This window comes from Anomaloglossus baeobatrachus, unplaced genomic scaffold (assembly GCF_048569485.1).
Source record: "Anomaloglossus baeobatrachus isolate aAnoBae1 unplaced genomic scaffold, aAnoBae1.hap1 Scaffold_223, whole genome shotgun sequence".
Taxonomy (NCBI): domain Eukaryota; kingdom Metazoa; phylum Chordata; class Amphibia; order Anura; family Aromobatidae; genus Anomaloglossus; species Anomaloglossus baeobatrachus.
In genome coordinates this window covers 342,584-359,177 of record NW_027441994.1, presented here as the reverse complement: position 1 = coordinate 359,177, position 16,594 = coordinate 342,584, and the positions used below count along the sequence as shown (strand labels likewise).

Below are 16,594 nucleotides of genomic sequence, written 5' to 3'. Positions count from 1 at the left end.
GTGGAGATGAGTTTGCTATTTGGCACAGCTTTTTGCATCAATAAAGCAAGTAAAAGGTGTGAAAGATAAAAAAAAGGGTGAAAGTGTGAAAAGTGAATTGGCCAAATTGAGGTGCATATAAAGTTTTTGCTTTCTTTCAATTCACTAATGGGGCTCATTTGAATCAGGTGAATTGAGTTCTGCTTTTGGAAACTGGGTTAAGAAGGGGTGCACCGGTCCTGGAGGTACTGCAATACCAGGTCAATGCGTGGAGTGGACAGAGCAAGATTTTTTCCATCTCCTTGTTCTAAAAATCCATTTAATATATGGTCCCCAGAGAGGGGACGTATCAGATATTAAACTGATAAGAACAGATTTAATTTTTTTTTTTTTCTGTTTATCAGTAGGACTTCAAAATAACAAAGGTGATCGCCTCCCGTTGCCTGGGAACCGTCCAGGCACAAGAGGGCTATGTGTCACCAGAAGGCGCACACACTTCCTCAAGGCCGGCAGACGTGCAATCCCAGGCACCTTCCAGTACCGACCAAGGTAGCGTCCTCCGAAACTACACTTGATCTTAGCCAAAAGGCCGAGAAGCTATAACCCGAATTGGTTACGGCCTTGAGTGGCACCCTGGCCTATACCGGACACATCTTAGGGAGAGGGAGACAAACCCACGCCTACAGAAGACATTTTGTCACCCAAGCCAACCCTTGAAAAGGCTGTTTTGCAGAGCAAAAACAAGAAGAATGGTGCTTTTTGCAGCCGCCGCCCACTGCAATGAATCTGAATAACTCCTCCTTTTGGACACAAGCACCTCCCCTCCCCCTTGCAGTCTTTCCAATTCATGATACAAAAAGACGGACGGACAGGACAGGACAGGACAGGCTGCCTGACTTTCCGTCACTGCCACCCTTTGCCATCCTTGCCCGTAGAAAGCCCTTTCATCATCCCCAAACCCTAATCTTTTCCCTTCCCTTCCCAGATGCGTCTCACTCCCTTTCATTAGGAAGTGAGCGCAGCCTTTTCTCCGTTCTGCACATGCGCGACGTTAAACACAAATGCGCAGGCGTGCGTTCCATTACCCTCACTGCATTCCACTCCCATACAGGAAGTGGGCGCAGCTATTACTACGGTCGCACATAAAAGAACCCACGGCCACCACTGCACATAGCTGACTCCACCACAGGACACCCACTTCTACACCAACGCAGGTAAGACAGGATCGGCACCTCTATGCTCCCGTTACAATCAGGCTCAGTCACCATGTGATAACGCTCTCAACTCTTTAGTTGCAGGCTCCCCTTGCTTCACCTCCACTGGCTGTGCTGCCATTTCCTCTCCCACCTGGAAGGTATACTTTATTCCACTATTTTCCTGTTTCTCTCTTCCCCCTTTTCCCATAACCTACTTTTATCTGCATTTGTGGGGTATCTATATGCTATTTACATCATAGTTTTATTCATTAATATGGAAGGGAAGAGTGCCCATGAGAGTGTTGAACTGCGGAGAGCAAGAGATTAAGCTGCTCCGATTTGCCACCATTGATAAGCTGTTCTCAGTAGATACACATGCTATCCAAACAGCAGCATCCACCATTGCTTCAGCCCACCCATTCAGTGACAGCTCACCAAGTCAGCCAGAGGAGTGGTGTAAGGAATTACACGTAGGCACTGACTCCACACCTTCACATCACAAGAAGGGGGTCTACAGGCTAGTGCAAGAATACGAGCAAGTCTTCAGCAAACATCCGCTAGACTTTTGAAGAATAAAAGGGGTCAAACACTACATCCCCACAAGTGCACACCCACCCATCAAAGAGAGATATAAGCCAAAACTACCTGCACATTACCAATGTACCAAGGACATGTTGAGCAACATGAAGGAGGCTGGGGTTATCCGTGACAGTTGTAGCCTCTGGGCAGCTCCGTTGGTCCTGTTAAAGAAGAAGGACAGCACCACTCCCCTGTATTGAGGAATAGCTAGCTGCATTGAGAACTGCAAATTATTTTTCTACCCTTGATCTCACTAGTCGCTATTGGCAAGTGTCCGTTGCTGAGGCAGACCGGGAGAAGACCGCCTTTGCCACCCCGATGGGTCTCTGCGAGTTCAAAAGCATGCCCTTCGAGCTGTGCAATTTGCCAGGAACCTTCCAGAGGCTGATGGAATGCTGCTTGGGACACCGAAACTTTGAAACGGTACTGCTATACCTTTATGATGTTATTGTTTATTCTAAAGCAAACAAGATTTTAGGGTGTATAAAAAGGGAGATTAGATCCGGTGATCCCAACGTATTGTTACCCCTCTATAAATGACTTGTAAGGCCACATCTGGAATATGGGGTAAAGTCCTGAGCAGGTTGATAACCATTGGTTTGAGCATGGTAGGGTGTAGTGCGCATCTTCCTGCATCGGTAAAAGCTGCAGAAGTCCTTGAAGATTTCCGCTTCAAAGGCTGTGCCTTGATCTGTGAGGACTCTCTCTGAGTAGCCATGAGGTCTGCATAAGTGTGCTTGGAAGACCTTCGCTGCAGTATGGGCCATTAGATCTTTGACTTGTACCACAACCATAAATCTCGAGTAGTTGTCTACCATCGTAAGTGCATACGTGAGCTCGCCTCGATATTCTGCAACAAAACTCCCTTTTTCGATTTCAGTTTCAGCAAACACTCCTCTTCCTGTAGAAAATATTTATCATTACCTAAGACAGTCATTCTAATGCATGACAATATTAAGGCAATTTAGTTAAAACTTGTTTTAACTCACCTTTAAGGGGATTGATGTATTTCATGGTCAATCCAGGTTTGTCAGTGATGGCACTGACATAATGTATGGCGTCTTTTTCGGGCGTTATCCTTTGCCTTTTCATTGTGAAAATCCAGTTGCCTATATCAAAGCAAATTCTACTACTTGTAAAGTATGCAGAAAATGAAATGTAGAACATATAACATCAACTGCTTAGGAACGCATCATAGGTTAGTACTTAAAAGGATATTGTCATGTTCTAGTCATAATGCAAGCTGGACATTTTTCATGTTACCCTGTAATCGCCGGCCTGTTCTAATGCTCACAAGCCAAGATATAGGCTCAGCTGCTAAGGCTTCCCTCTGCCTTCTGAATGAAACTTGAATATGTCTGGGTCACTGTGTATATAGCAGGTGCTCAGAAAAAATAAGAGTCAATTCAATAGAAATAGCTCTGGCACACTATAGTGATCAATAACGTAAGAAAAGAACTCTTGGAATGCTGAAAATTCTTTATTTGTGCAAAAGGATAATTCATCCAACGTTTCGACCTTGTTTTTAGGTCTTTATCAAGGATAAAGTTATCTAAGATCATAAAGGGTTACAAAACCATATAAACACGTAATTAGTACATAGTACAACATAACAGTACAATATATTGCTACTTGAGAGTACAATGGGTCAAATGACCATGATGCACATACAAAAAATTTTTCCAAAGCCATAGTGAAAACATTTGTACTGAGGAAAGAAAATTTCCACATGACCTATCTGGAGAAACATTCTGGATCAAACAACCAAAAATAGTCAAGCAGGTAAATACACACCTATATGGATAACAGGATGATATGTGTTCAATTGTATAGCGTCATTGCCATTAAGGTACAAATGGAAAACTTGCAATCCTATATAGTGAAGGAAATGAACACATATCATATCAAAGAACACAGGAACATGGGTGTGAGAAAAACCTCAATGTTTATACTTTGTTCTTTATAATGGTGTGAACATGTATATGTCTCAGTACCTTATGCACTTGAGAATTCTAGTGAGTAGATCATGAAAGCCTATTTCAGAACTGGAATCGGTAAATAATTGTAGGTGGAATCTAAATGAAAAGATGGTACAAGTGTTATCATGACACGTGGGCTATAACACAATGGACCGTGTGACAAAGAAGAAAGGAGAGAAAGAAGAGGAAGAAAATGCAACTACCTGTAACATTACGTGATAGTCACTGGTAAGTATCACTTGACAATTCAAGTGAAAAAGGATTCCTTTATTAAAGGGTTCTCAGTCGCCTCAGGATCATGAAATACTAGGGTAAATGATATGAGAATGGGTAAGAAGCACCACTAAAGGAAATATGAGATGCAGGACATATATCTATAAACCCCTGAACTACATGATAGAAATAAAAAGAAGAAAAAAGAAAAAAAAGAAGAAAGAAGAAGAACACATAGAATGCGGAAAGAGAATGGGTACAACTACCTGAGTTACTGCAGGGAGGCCCCTGGTTGGTATTGTGAGGGTTAGTGGAATTCCTTCACTGAAGGGTTCTCAGTTGCCTCAGGTTCGTGAAAAATGCTATAGACAAATAATGCCCGGAGAAAAGGGGTTCATATACAGCGAATAATGGTAATACAAGGTACATGTGTCACATGTAATAGTATATATATATATATTGTACTAAGCTCTACACCAGAAATAGAAAGTAGTCCCTCTGCCTTCTGTCACAGGGACCCAGACACACATGTGTAGTAGGGGAATATCCCTGCTGAGATGCCAGTGCTAGAGCACTCGTTTGCTGTGGAGTTGAACGCTATGTGAGCAGTTCTTACCTTCAATGAGCAGAAGTCTCTTTTTTCAGATTTCAATATCTCTGTGGGTATCTGGCAGAAATATGGAATAGTCTTTATTGCTAAGACCCTGTACACCACTCCCACTAAAGGGGGCTTTACACGCTGCAACATCGCTAATGCGGAGTCGTTGGGGTCACGGAATTTGTGACGCACATCCGGCCGCATTAGCGATGTTGCTGCGTGTGACACCGATGAGCGATTTTGCATCGCTGCAAAAACGTGCAAAATCGCTCATCGGTGACATGGGTCTCCATTCTCGATTATCGTTACTGCAGCAGTAACGATGTAGTTCGTCGCTCCTGCGGCAGCACACATCGCTCCGTGTGACACCGCAGAAACGAGGAACCTCTCCTTACCTGCCTCCCAGCCGCTATGAGGAAGGAAGGAGGTGGGCGGGATGTTCCGGCCACTCATCTCCGCCCCTCCGCTGCTATTGGGCGGTCGCTCAGTGACGTCGCTGTGACGCCGCACGGACCGCCCCCTTAGAAAGGAGGCGGTTCGCCGGTCACAGCGACGTCGCCGGGCAGGTAAGTATGTGTGACGGGTCTGGTCGGTGTTGTGCAGCATGGGCAGCGATTTGCCCGTGTCGCGCAACAGATGGGGGCGGGTATCCACACTAGCGATATCGGGACCGATATCGCAGTGTGTAAAGTAGCCTTTAATAAACTGTGTAAAGGATTTTAAGTAAAAATCCACAATAAACCAGCGCTAGATGGGTTTTTATAATTTTATTAATAGACCACAAATAAAAAATTTTTTGCTATCCTTGTTTCAAGACAGAGTATTTGATAATATACAATACACTGATTATTACTAAAACCAAGGACCACATAAAACAAGGACCACATAAAATAAAAAATGAAAGTAATGAGAATAAAATTCTTTTGTATAACCAATTAACTTCGAGGTGATACAATATTCACATTGATTTAGTTTTACCAGTCTAATGTAATGCCCCGGCCGGTGGCATATATTTTGTTTGGTTAATAATTTAGACTTATACAATGAAAGATGTACTATACCACCCCTGGCTAACTTACAAGTTTTAAGTTGTACAATATAAGTTTGCGACGTTATATTCATATATAGGAAGGCAAACAATATTGGCAATTTAGTGGCACCCACCATACGTAATCTTACAGCACCTAATAAGGGAGGATTATTTGGCCTGAAAGGTTTTTTTCCATGCAAAAGCTGTATAGTATGTAAGAATACAAAAAATATTTCACGGAAATCCTTCTTACAGGGGCAGTCAGAAGTCATGATTAGAGAATTTATTACATGTCAATCAAAGGGAGTAGTATATTGCATTCAATGTCCCTGTCAGAAAAAATACATTGGGAGAACTATTAGACCCCTACGGAAAAGGGTGGGTGAGCACATTAGAAGTGTTAAAAATAAATGTACTAAGCACCCCCTATCCAGACATTATGTGTTAAAACATGGAGGGTCCTTTAAAGGATCCCAAGTATGGGGCGTACAAAAAATAACTAAGGATTGGAGAGGTGGCGATTTCATTAAAAAAATGTCACGAGCAGAAAGCCAATGGATTTTTGAATTGAACACCTTGAAACCATATGGACTCAATAATGATATAGAACTGTTTGCTTTTAATTAATTTATATTTTTATAGGTAGAGGAGTAATAGGTACTGATAATAATACGGAGAGAAGGAAAAAAAAAAAAAAAAAAAAAAAAAGCGATTGTCATGGAGATATATGTGTATATATGCATAATATATATTAAAATTGGTATCATATCATAGTATCATAGTATCATAGTTTTTAAGGTTGAAGGGAGACTCTAAGTCCATCTAGTTCAACCCGTAGCCTAACATGTTGATCCAGAGGAAGGCAAAAAAAACCCAATGTGGCAAACAAGTTCCAATGGGGAAAAATTTCCTTCCTGACTCCACATCCGGCAATCAGACTAGTTCCCTGGATCAATACCCTGTCATAAAATCTAATATACATAACTGGTAATATTAAATTTTTCAAGAAAGGCGTCCAGGCTCTGCTTAAATGTTAGTAGTGAATCACTCATTACAACATCATGCGGCAGAGAGTTCCATAGTCTCACTGCTCGTACAGTAAAGAATCCTCGTCTGTGATTATGATTAAACCTTCTTTCCTCAAGACGTAGCGGATGCCCCCGTGTTCCAGTCGCAGGCCTAGGTGTAAAAAGATCTTTGGAAAGGTCTCTGTATTGTCCCCTCATATATTTATACATTGTGATTAGATCCCCCCTAAGCCTTCGTTTTTCCAAACTAAATAACCCCAAGTTTAATAACCTGTCTTGGTATTGCAGCCCACCCATTCCTCTAATAATCTTGGTCGCTCTTCTCTGCACCCTCTCCAGTTCAGCTATATCCTTCTTATATATCGGTGACCAGAATTGTACACAGTATTCTAAGTGCGGTCGCACTAGTGACTTGTACAGAGGTAGAACTATATTTTTTTCATGAACACTTATACCTCTTTTAATACATCCCATTATTTTATTAGCCCTGGCAGCAGCTGCCTGACACTGTCCACTAAAGTGAAGTTTACCATCCACCCATACACCCAAGTCTTTTTCTGTGTCTGTTTTACCCAGTGCTCTACAATTAAGTACATAATTATAAATTTTATTTCCTCTACCCAAGTGCATGACCTTACATTTATCTACATTAAACTTCAATTGCCACTTCTCAGCCCAATCCTCCAATTTACATAAATCTCCCTGTAATATAAAATTATCCTCCTCTGTATTGATTACCCTGCAGAGTTTAGTATCATCTGCAAATATTGAAATTCTACTCCGCATGCCCCCAACAAGGTCATTTATAAATATGTTGAAAAGAAGCGGGCCCAATACTGGTGCTTCACTTGCCCAAGGTTGATGTAGATATAAGGGGCTTTTCATATTATAGCAAATTTATATTACACCTTTATGATGTCCTTTTGTTAAATTTATTGTTGAAAAAAAGCATATGCATATATACACATTGTCTTCCCAGTATATGATGATACAAGCAAGGCTATATATAGGTCTTTTTAGAAAAACCTTTAGAAAAACCTTTGCACATAATTATATTATATGGCTATTATGAACGGTCTTTCACAAATTGATATATGTAGTGGTCATTGAATGTTGGTTGAATTTAAACATTGTTTAATTTTATGCAAATTATAACCAATTAAATATATGCATAAATAGTGCTCTAGGCAACAGCTGAGTTATCCTTGAGGAAGGGGGCCGTTACACGCCCCCGAAACGCGTGTCGGATCAGGACTCTGTTTTTGCCTACCTCACCTGTGCGGTGATAACCTGCCAAGTAATCTCTCCCTCGTGTGGAATCAACCGGCTTCCACTGGACACGGTACGGATTGCCTGCTGGAGAGGTTGAGAGGTTACCGCTGACATTTCCTTTGTCTGCAACCAGGATACATTGGTACCTCCAGCGGTTCTGCATTGCTCGTTTGGAAGCAGATCGGAGCCTTGTGTGGTGCTAACCTGCCAAGCAACTTCCTCCTGTGTGGAATCAGTCAGCTGACACTGGATACGGTCTGGACTGCCCGCTGGAGAGGCTGAGTAGTTACCGCTGATCTTATTGTTGTCCGCAGCCAACATCTTGGTGCTTTCAGTGGCTTCGTACTGCTTGATTTCGAAAGTACATTTGGGAGAATACGGGACCGGCTGGTTTGTGGCCTTGTGAAGTGTTATAAAGGCTCTGTAAAGAGGGATGTCGGTAACCATACATCTCCCCCAGAGCCAGCACTAGTCGCGGCCACTGGCCTCAAAACGTCCGCTCTGGAAGTATAACAGGTCAATCCTGTACATAGCGGTTCCAGCCTAATCAACGGAGAAATCCGGGGTGTTTTTTGCGGTCAAGTTGTTGTGAGGTTTATTCCCCCAGGCCCTGGGGGCGAATATAACGTCGCAAACTTATATTGTACAACTTAAAACTTGTAAGTTAGCCAGGGGTGGTATAGTACATCTTTCATTGTATAAGTCTAAATTATTAACCAAACAAAATATATGCCACCGGCCGGGGCATTACATTAGACTGGTAAAACTAAATCAATGTGAATATTGTATCACCTCGAAGTTAATTGGTTATACAAAAGAATTTTATTCTCATTACTTTCATTTTTTATTTTATGTGGTCCTTGTTTTATGTGGTCCTTGGTTTTAGTAATAATCAGTGTATTGTATATTATCAAATACTCTGTCTTGAAACAAGGATAGCAAAAAATTTTTTATTTGTGGTCTATTAATAAAATTATAAAAACCCATCTAGCGCTGGTTTATTGTGGATTTTTACTTAAAATCCTTTACACAGTTTATTAAAGGCTACTTTACACACTGCGATATCGGTCCCGATATCGCTAGTGTGGATACCCGCCCCCATCTGTTGCGCGACACGGGCAAATCGCTGCCCATGCTGCACAACACCGACCAGACCCGTCACACATACTTACCTGCCCGGCGACGTCGCTGTGACCGGCGAACCGCCTCCTTTCTAAGGGGGCGGTCCGTGCGGCGTCACAGCGACGTCACTGAGCGACCGCCCAATAGCAGCGGAGGGGCGGAGATGAGTGGCCGGAACATCCCGCCCACCTCCTTCCTTCCTCATAGCGGCTGGGAGGCAGGTAAGGAGAGGTTCCTCGTTTCTGCGGTGTCACACGGAGCGATGTGTGCTGCCGCAGGAGCGACGAACTACATCGTTACTGCTGCAGTAACGATAATCGAGAATGGAGACCCATGTCACCGATGAGCGATTTTGCACGTTTTTGCAGCGATGCAAAATCGCTCATCGGTGTCACACGCAGCAACATCGCTAATGCGGCCGGATGTGCGTCACAAATTCCGTGACCCCAACGACTCCGCATTAGCGATGTCGCAGCGTGTAAAGCCCCCTTTAGTGGGAGTGGTGTACAGGGTCTTAGCAGTAAAGAGTATTCCATATTTCTGCCAGATACCCACAGAGATATTGAAATCTGAAAAAAGAGACTTCTGCTCATTGAAGGTAAGAACTGCTCACATAGCGTTCAACTCCACAGCAAACGAGTGCTCTAGCACTGGCATCTCAGCAGGGATATTCCCCTACTACACATGTGTGTCTGGGTCCCTGTGACAGTTTACAGGACATAACTCAGGGCACCTAGACAGAAGGCAGAGGGACTACTTTCTATTTCTGGTGTAGAGCTTAGTACAATATATATATATATACTATTACATGTGACACATGTACCTTGTATTACCATTATTCGCTGTATATGAACCCCTTTTCTCCGGGCATTATTTGTCTATAGCATTTTTCACGAACCTGAGGCAACTGAGAACCCTTCAGTGAAGGAATTCCACTAACCCTCACAATACCAACCAGGGGCCTCCCTGCAGTAACTCAGGTAGTTGTACCCATTCTCTTTCCGCATTCTATGTGTTCTTCTTCTTTCTTCTTTTTTTTCTTTTTTCTTCTTTTTATTTCTATCATGTAGTTCAGGGGTTTATAGATATATGTCCTGCATCTCATATTTCCTTTAGTGGTGCTTCTTACCCATTCTCATATCATTTACCCTAGTATTTCATGATCCTGAGGCGACTGAGAACCCTTTAATAAAGGAATCCTTTTTCACTTGAATTGTCAAGTGATACTTACCAGTGACTATCACGTAATGTTACAGGTAGTTGCATTTTCTTCCTCTTCTTTCTCTCCTTTCTTCTTTGTCACACGGTCCATTGTGTTATAGCCCACGTGTCATGATAACACTTGTACCATCTTTTCATTTAGATTCCACCTACAATTATTTACCGATTCCAGTTCTGAAATAGGCTTTCATGATCTACTCACTAGAATTCTCAAGTGCATAAGGTACTGAGACATATACATGTTCACACCATTATAAAGAACAAAGTATAAACATTGAGGTTTTTCTCACACCCATGTTCCTGTGTTCTTTGATATGATATGTGTTCATTTCCTTCACTATATAGGATTGCAAGTTTTCCATTTGTACCTTAATGGCAATGACGCTATACAATTGAACACATATCATCCTGTTATCCATATAGGTGTGTATTTACCTGCTTGACTATTTTTGGTTGTTTGATCCAGAATGTTTCTCCAGATAGGTCATGTGGAAATTTTCTTTCCTCAGTACAAATGTTTTCACTATGGCTTTGTAAAAAATTTTTGTATGTGCATCATGGTCATTTGACCCATTGTACTCTCAAGTAGCAATATATTGTACTGTTATGTTGTACTATGTACTAATTACGTGTTTATATGGTTTTGTAACCCTTTATGATCTTAGATAACTTTATCCTTGATAAAGACCTAAAAACAAGGTCGAAACGTTGGATGAATTATCCTTTTGCACAAATAAAGAATTTTCAGCATTCCAAGAGTTCTTTTCTTACGTTATTGATCACTATAGTGTGCCAGAGCTATTTCTATTGAATTGACTCTTATTTTTTCTGAGCACCTGCTATATACACAGTGACCCAGACATATTCAAGTTTCATTCAGAAGGCAGAGGGAAGCCTTAGCAGCTGAGCCTATATCTTGGCTTGTGAGCATTAGAACAGGCCGGCGATTACAGGGTAACATGAAAAATGTCCAGCTTGCATTATGACTAGAACATGACAATATCCTTTTAAGTACTAACCTATGATGCGTTCCTAAGCAGTTGATGTTATATGTTCTACATTTCATTTTCTGCATACTTTACAAGTAGTAGAATTTGCTTTGATATAGGCAACTGGATTTTCACAATGAAAAGGCAAAGGATAACGCCCGAAAAAGACGCCATACATTATGTCAGTGCCATCACTGACAAACCTGGATTGACCATGAAATACATCAATCCCCTTAAAGGTGAGTTAAAACAAGTTTTAACTAAATTGCCTTAATATTGTCATGCATTAGAATGACTGTCTTAGGTAATGATAAATATTTTCTACAGGAAGAGGAGTGTTTGCTGAAACTGAAATCGAAAAAGGGAGTTTTGTTGCAGAATATCGAGGCGAGCTCACGTATGCACTTACGATGGTAGACAACTACTCGAGATTTATGGTTGTGGTACAAGTCAAAGATCTAATGGCCCATACTGCAGCGAAGGTCTTCCAAGCACACTTATGCAGACCTCATGGCTACTCAGAGAGAGTCCTCACAGATCAAGGCACAGCCTTTGAAGCGGAAATCTTCAAGGACTTCTGCAGCTTTTACCGATGCAGGAAGATGCGCACTACACCCTACCATGCTCAAACCAATGGTTATCAACCTGCTCAGGACTTTACCCCATATTCCAGATGTGGCCTTACAAGTGATTTATAGAGGGGTAACAATACGTTGGGATCACCGGATCTAATCTCCCTTTTTATACACCCTAAAATCTTGTTTGCTTTAGAATAAACAATAACATCATAAAGGTATAGCAGTACCGTTTCAAAGTTTCGGTGTCCCAAGCAGCATTCCATCAGCCTCTGGAAGGTTCCTGGCAAATTGCACAGCTCGAAGGGCATGCTTTTGAACTCGCAGAGACCCATCGGGGTGGCAAAGGCGGTCTTCTCCCGGTCTGCCTCAGCAACGGACACTTGCCAATAGCGACTAGTGAGATCAAGGGTAGAAAAATAATTTGCAGTTCTCAATGCAGCTAGCTATTCCTCAATACAGGGGAGTGGTGCTGTCCTTCTTCTTTAACAGGACCAACGGAGCTGCCCAGAGGCTACAACTGTCACGGATAACCCCAGCCTCCTTCATGTTGCTCAACATGTCCTTGGTACATTGGTAATGTGCAGGTAGTTTTGGCTTATATCTCTCTTTGATGGGTGGGTGTGCACTTGTGGGGATGTAGTGTTTGACCCCTTTTATTCTTCAAAAGTCTAGCGGATGTTTGCTGAAGACTTGCTCGTATTCTTGCACTAGCCTGTAGACCCCCTTCTTGTGATGTGAAGGTGTGGAGTCAGTGCCTACGTGTAATTCCTTACACCACTCCTCTGGCTGACTTGGTGAGCTGTCACTGAATGGGTGGGCTGAAGCAATGGTGGATGCTGCTGTTTGGATAGCATGTGTATCTACTGAGAACAGCTTATCAATGGTGGCAAATCGGAGCAGCTTAATCTCTTGCTCTCCGCAGTTCAACACTCTCATGGGCACTCTTCCCTTCCTTATTAATGAATAAAACTATGATGTAAATAGCATATAGATACCCCACAAATGCAGATAAAAGTAGGTTATGGGAAAAGGGGGAAGAGAGAAACAGGAAAATAGTGGAATAAAGTATACCTTCCAGGTGGGAGAGGAAATGGCAGCACAGCCAGTGGAGGTGAAGCAAGGGGAGCCTGCAACTAAAGAGTTGAGAGCGTTATCACATGGTGACTGAGCCTGATTGTAACGGGAGCATAGAGGTGCCGATCCTGTCTTACCTGCGTTGGTGTAGAAGTGGGTGTCCTGTGGTGGAGTCAGCTATGTGCAGTGGTGGCCGTGGGTTCTTTTATGTGCGACCGTAGTAATAGCTGCGCCCACTTCCTGTATGGGAGTGGAATGCAGTGAGGGTAATGGAACGCACGCCTGCGCATTTGTGTTTAACGTCGCGCATGTGCAGAACGGAGAAAAGGCTGCGCTCACTTCCTAATGAAAGGGAGTGAGACGCATCTGGGAAGGGAAGGGAAAAGATTAGGGTTTGGGGATGATGAAAGGGCTTTCTACGGGCAAGGATGGCAAAGGGTGGCAGTGACGGAAAGTCAGGCAGCCTGTCCTGTCCTGTCCTGTCCGTCCGTCTTTTTGTATCATGAATTGGAAAGACTGCAAGGGGGAGGGGAGGTGCTTGTGTCCAAAAGGAGGAGTTATTCAGATTCATTGCAGTGGGCGGCGGCTGCAAAAAGCACCATTCTTCTTGTTTTTGCTCTGCAAAACAGCCTTTTCAAGGGTTGGCTTGGGTGACAAAATGTCTTCTGTAGGCGTGGGTTTGTCTCCCTCTCCCTAAGATGTGTCCGGTATAGGCCAGGGTGCCACTCAAGGCCGTAACCAATTCGGGTTATAGCTTCTCGGCCTTTTGGCTAAGATCAAGTGTAGTTTCGGAGGACGCTACCTTGGTCGGTACTGGAAGGTGCCTGGGATTGCACGTCTGCCGGCCTTGAGGAAGTGTGTGCGCCTTCTGGTGACACATAGCCCTCTTGTGCCTGGACGGTTCCCAGGCAACGGGAGGCGATCACCTTTGTTATTTTGAAGTCCTACTGATAAACAGAAAAAAAAAAAAATTAAATCTGTTCTTATCAGTTTAATATCTGATACGTCCCCTCTCTGGGGACCATATATTAAATGGATTTTTAGAACAAGGAGATGGAAAAAATCTTGCTCTGTCCACTGCACGCATTGACCTGGTATTGCAGTACCTCCAGGACCGGTGCACCCCTTCTTAACCCAGTTTCCAAAAGCAGAACTCAATTCACCTGATTCAAATGAGCCCCATTAGTGAATTGAAAGAAAGCAAAAACTTTATATGCACCTCAATTTGGCCAATTCACTTTTCACACTTTCACCCTTTTTTTTATCTTTCACACCTTTTACTTGCTTTATTGATGCAAAAAGCTGTGCCAAATAGCAAACTCATCTCCACTCAACTTGACCAACTCTGCTATGTCCCGTGCAGTATCTTATTCTCAGTCTTATCTAGATCATTTGCAATTGAATAGAATAGATCCCTTTTAACTGCTTATGACTGTGTAAAATATGTAGTTTTACTGGGCTGGGATGAGAGAATCCATTGAAGCATGCTGTAGGGATTGTGGTTCCTGTGTGCTAAGAAGAGAGGCTGGCACCAGCCAGAAAGCCCCATTGCAGCCAATAATCACTTAATAACTTTTTCAACTTGTCATCATATGGGAGGCCTTCCATTCCTTGTAGTAGTCTAGTTGCCCACCTTTTAACTGACTCTAACTTCTGAATGTCCTTATTAAAATGTGGAGCCCAAAACTGGTTCCCATATTCCAGATGTAGCCTTACAAGTGATTTATAGAGGTGTAACAATACGTTGGGATCACGGGATCTAATCTCCCTTTTTATACACCCTAAAATCTTGTCCCAAGCAGCATTCCATCAGCCTCTGGAAGGTTCCTGGCGCATTGCACAGCTCGAAGGGCATGCTTTTGAACTCGCAGAGACCCATAGGGGTGGCGAAGGCGGTCTTCTCCCGGTCTGCCTCAGCAACGGACACTTGCCAATAGTGACTAGTGAGATCAAGGGTAGAAAAATAATTTGCAGTTCTCAATGCAGCTAGCGATTCCTCTATACGGGGAGTGGTGCCGTCCTTCTTTTTTAACAGGATCAACAGAGCTGCCCAAAGGCTACAACTGTCACGGATAACCCCAGCCGCCTTCATGTTGCTCAACATGTCCTTGGTACACTGGCAATGTGAAGGTGGTATTGGCTTATAGCTCTCTTTGATGGGTGGGTGTGCACCTGTGGGGATGTGATGTTGGACCCCTTTTATTCCCCCAAAATCTAGCGGGCTTCCCACCGGTAACCCGCTCCCCAGCTTGGATGGATGCTGAGGGAGCCCCTTTTGCCCGCAGGCTCTGGCCCTGGGAACTGTAGCCTTGGCGGTGACTGTGCTTCCCTCTACGGTGTGAGCTGTTGCCTTCAATCGGGTCTTGACTGCTGGGAAACCCTGGAGGTTCCTGTCGCTAACGGATTTGACCGGTTTTACGGCGACTCCTAGCCTGGTCGGGGTCCGTAGGCCCTGCCGGATGGTGCTGGCTTCTCTTCACTCCCCGATCTGGTACCGGCGGGCCACCGCCCATCCCCGGTCCGTACGGTTCACTCCAATCAGCCTCTCCTGCAGAAGGTCACCACCATCTGCCAACCTTGCTGAGTGCCCGGGCCACACACCCGGACACGGTCAGTCTCCTTTCCTCTTCACTTCTCTAACTCCAAAACTGATCTCTAATCTGACTCCTTTTCCCGCCTCCAGGACTGTGAACTCCTCGGTGGGTGGGATCAACCGCCTGGCCCACCCCCTGGTGTGGACATCAGCCCCTGGAGGAAGGCAACTAGGATTTGTGTTTAGCTTCGGTGTGCCTAGCCGGAGTGTAGAGTGTGTTGGTGTAGTACCTGTGACGACCTGGCTTGTCCAGGGCGCCACATTCCCCTATAGTAAAATGCAGACCGTCCGCGGGCTGCCCGTCCATCAGCGGTTTTATTTTCACAACTGAAAAAGAATAAAACGGTAAAACATGTAAAAGCATCATAAACATTTTACAACGGTACAGCTTCCGCTCTTCTCCCACCCAAACAACCTGGCCCTGATGCTGCCCCTAAGAAGCGGGCAGCACCCCTTGACCCCAGTCCAGCACCAAGTTGCCCGAGCGGGTTCTGTCTCTTTCAGGGGGCCCACGTCCAAGGGGACCCCTGAACCCCCGGAGGATCGCCACCGGTTACGGTAGTGGCGGGCCTAGGCCATCCCTTTCCTCCAGGCCCATCCTCCCAAATCAGCCTCTCCGGAGGCGGTAACGGTGTCAAGCCAACAAACATTTTTATTTACATTGCACTAAGTTTGTGGTTGCCCTGCAAGTTCTCGGGCTTGTCCGTAAGCAGTTCCTTACGCAATGGTTGCACAGTCCCTACGGGGACAACAGTTGCCGGCAACGGCCGGTTTAATCACGGTTCAATCAGGTAAACTTCTTTGGTTGATCATCTTTACTTATCATTTAAAACTTTCAAACTGGTACACTCAACACATAAAGCCCCCCCTTTTAAAGAGTAGTTTCCCTGTACCTAAGTGGGGGTCTACCTAGTTTGGGGCGAGTGGACCTTCGGGGTCCGGTGTCAGTGGTGACAGGCAGTGGGGCAGAGGGAACAGTCAGTTCCTCCTCCCTGCTATCATGTGGGGCAGGCGGAGGCGTAGGGGAGCTGGGTACAGGTACATCCCTGGGCACTGGCTCGCGGTTAACCGTTTCCATCATTTCTTCATCCACGGGTTGTGGGAACAGTATCACTGGAAGGATCACCGCACCGTTCTGTGTAG

General features: G+C 44.1%; 2 pseudogenes; one reads left to right on the top strand and one right to left on the bottom strand.

The window, feature by feature from the left end:
* Positions 1-202: 202 nt before the first annotated feature.
* On the bottom strand, positions 203-409 carry LOC142261448 (U2 spliceosomal RNA; annotated as a pseudogene).
* Positions 410-13,779: 13,370 nt separating this feature from the next.
* On the top strand, positions 13,780-13,986 carry LOC142261446 (U2 spliceosomal RNA; annotated as a pseudogene).
* The last annotated feature ends 2,608 nt before the right edge of the window (positions 13,987-16,594 follow it).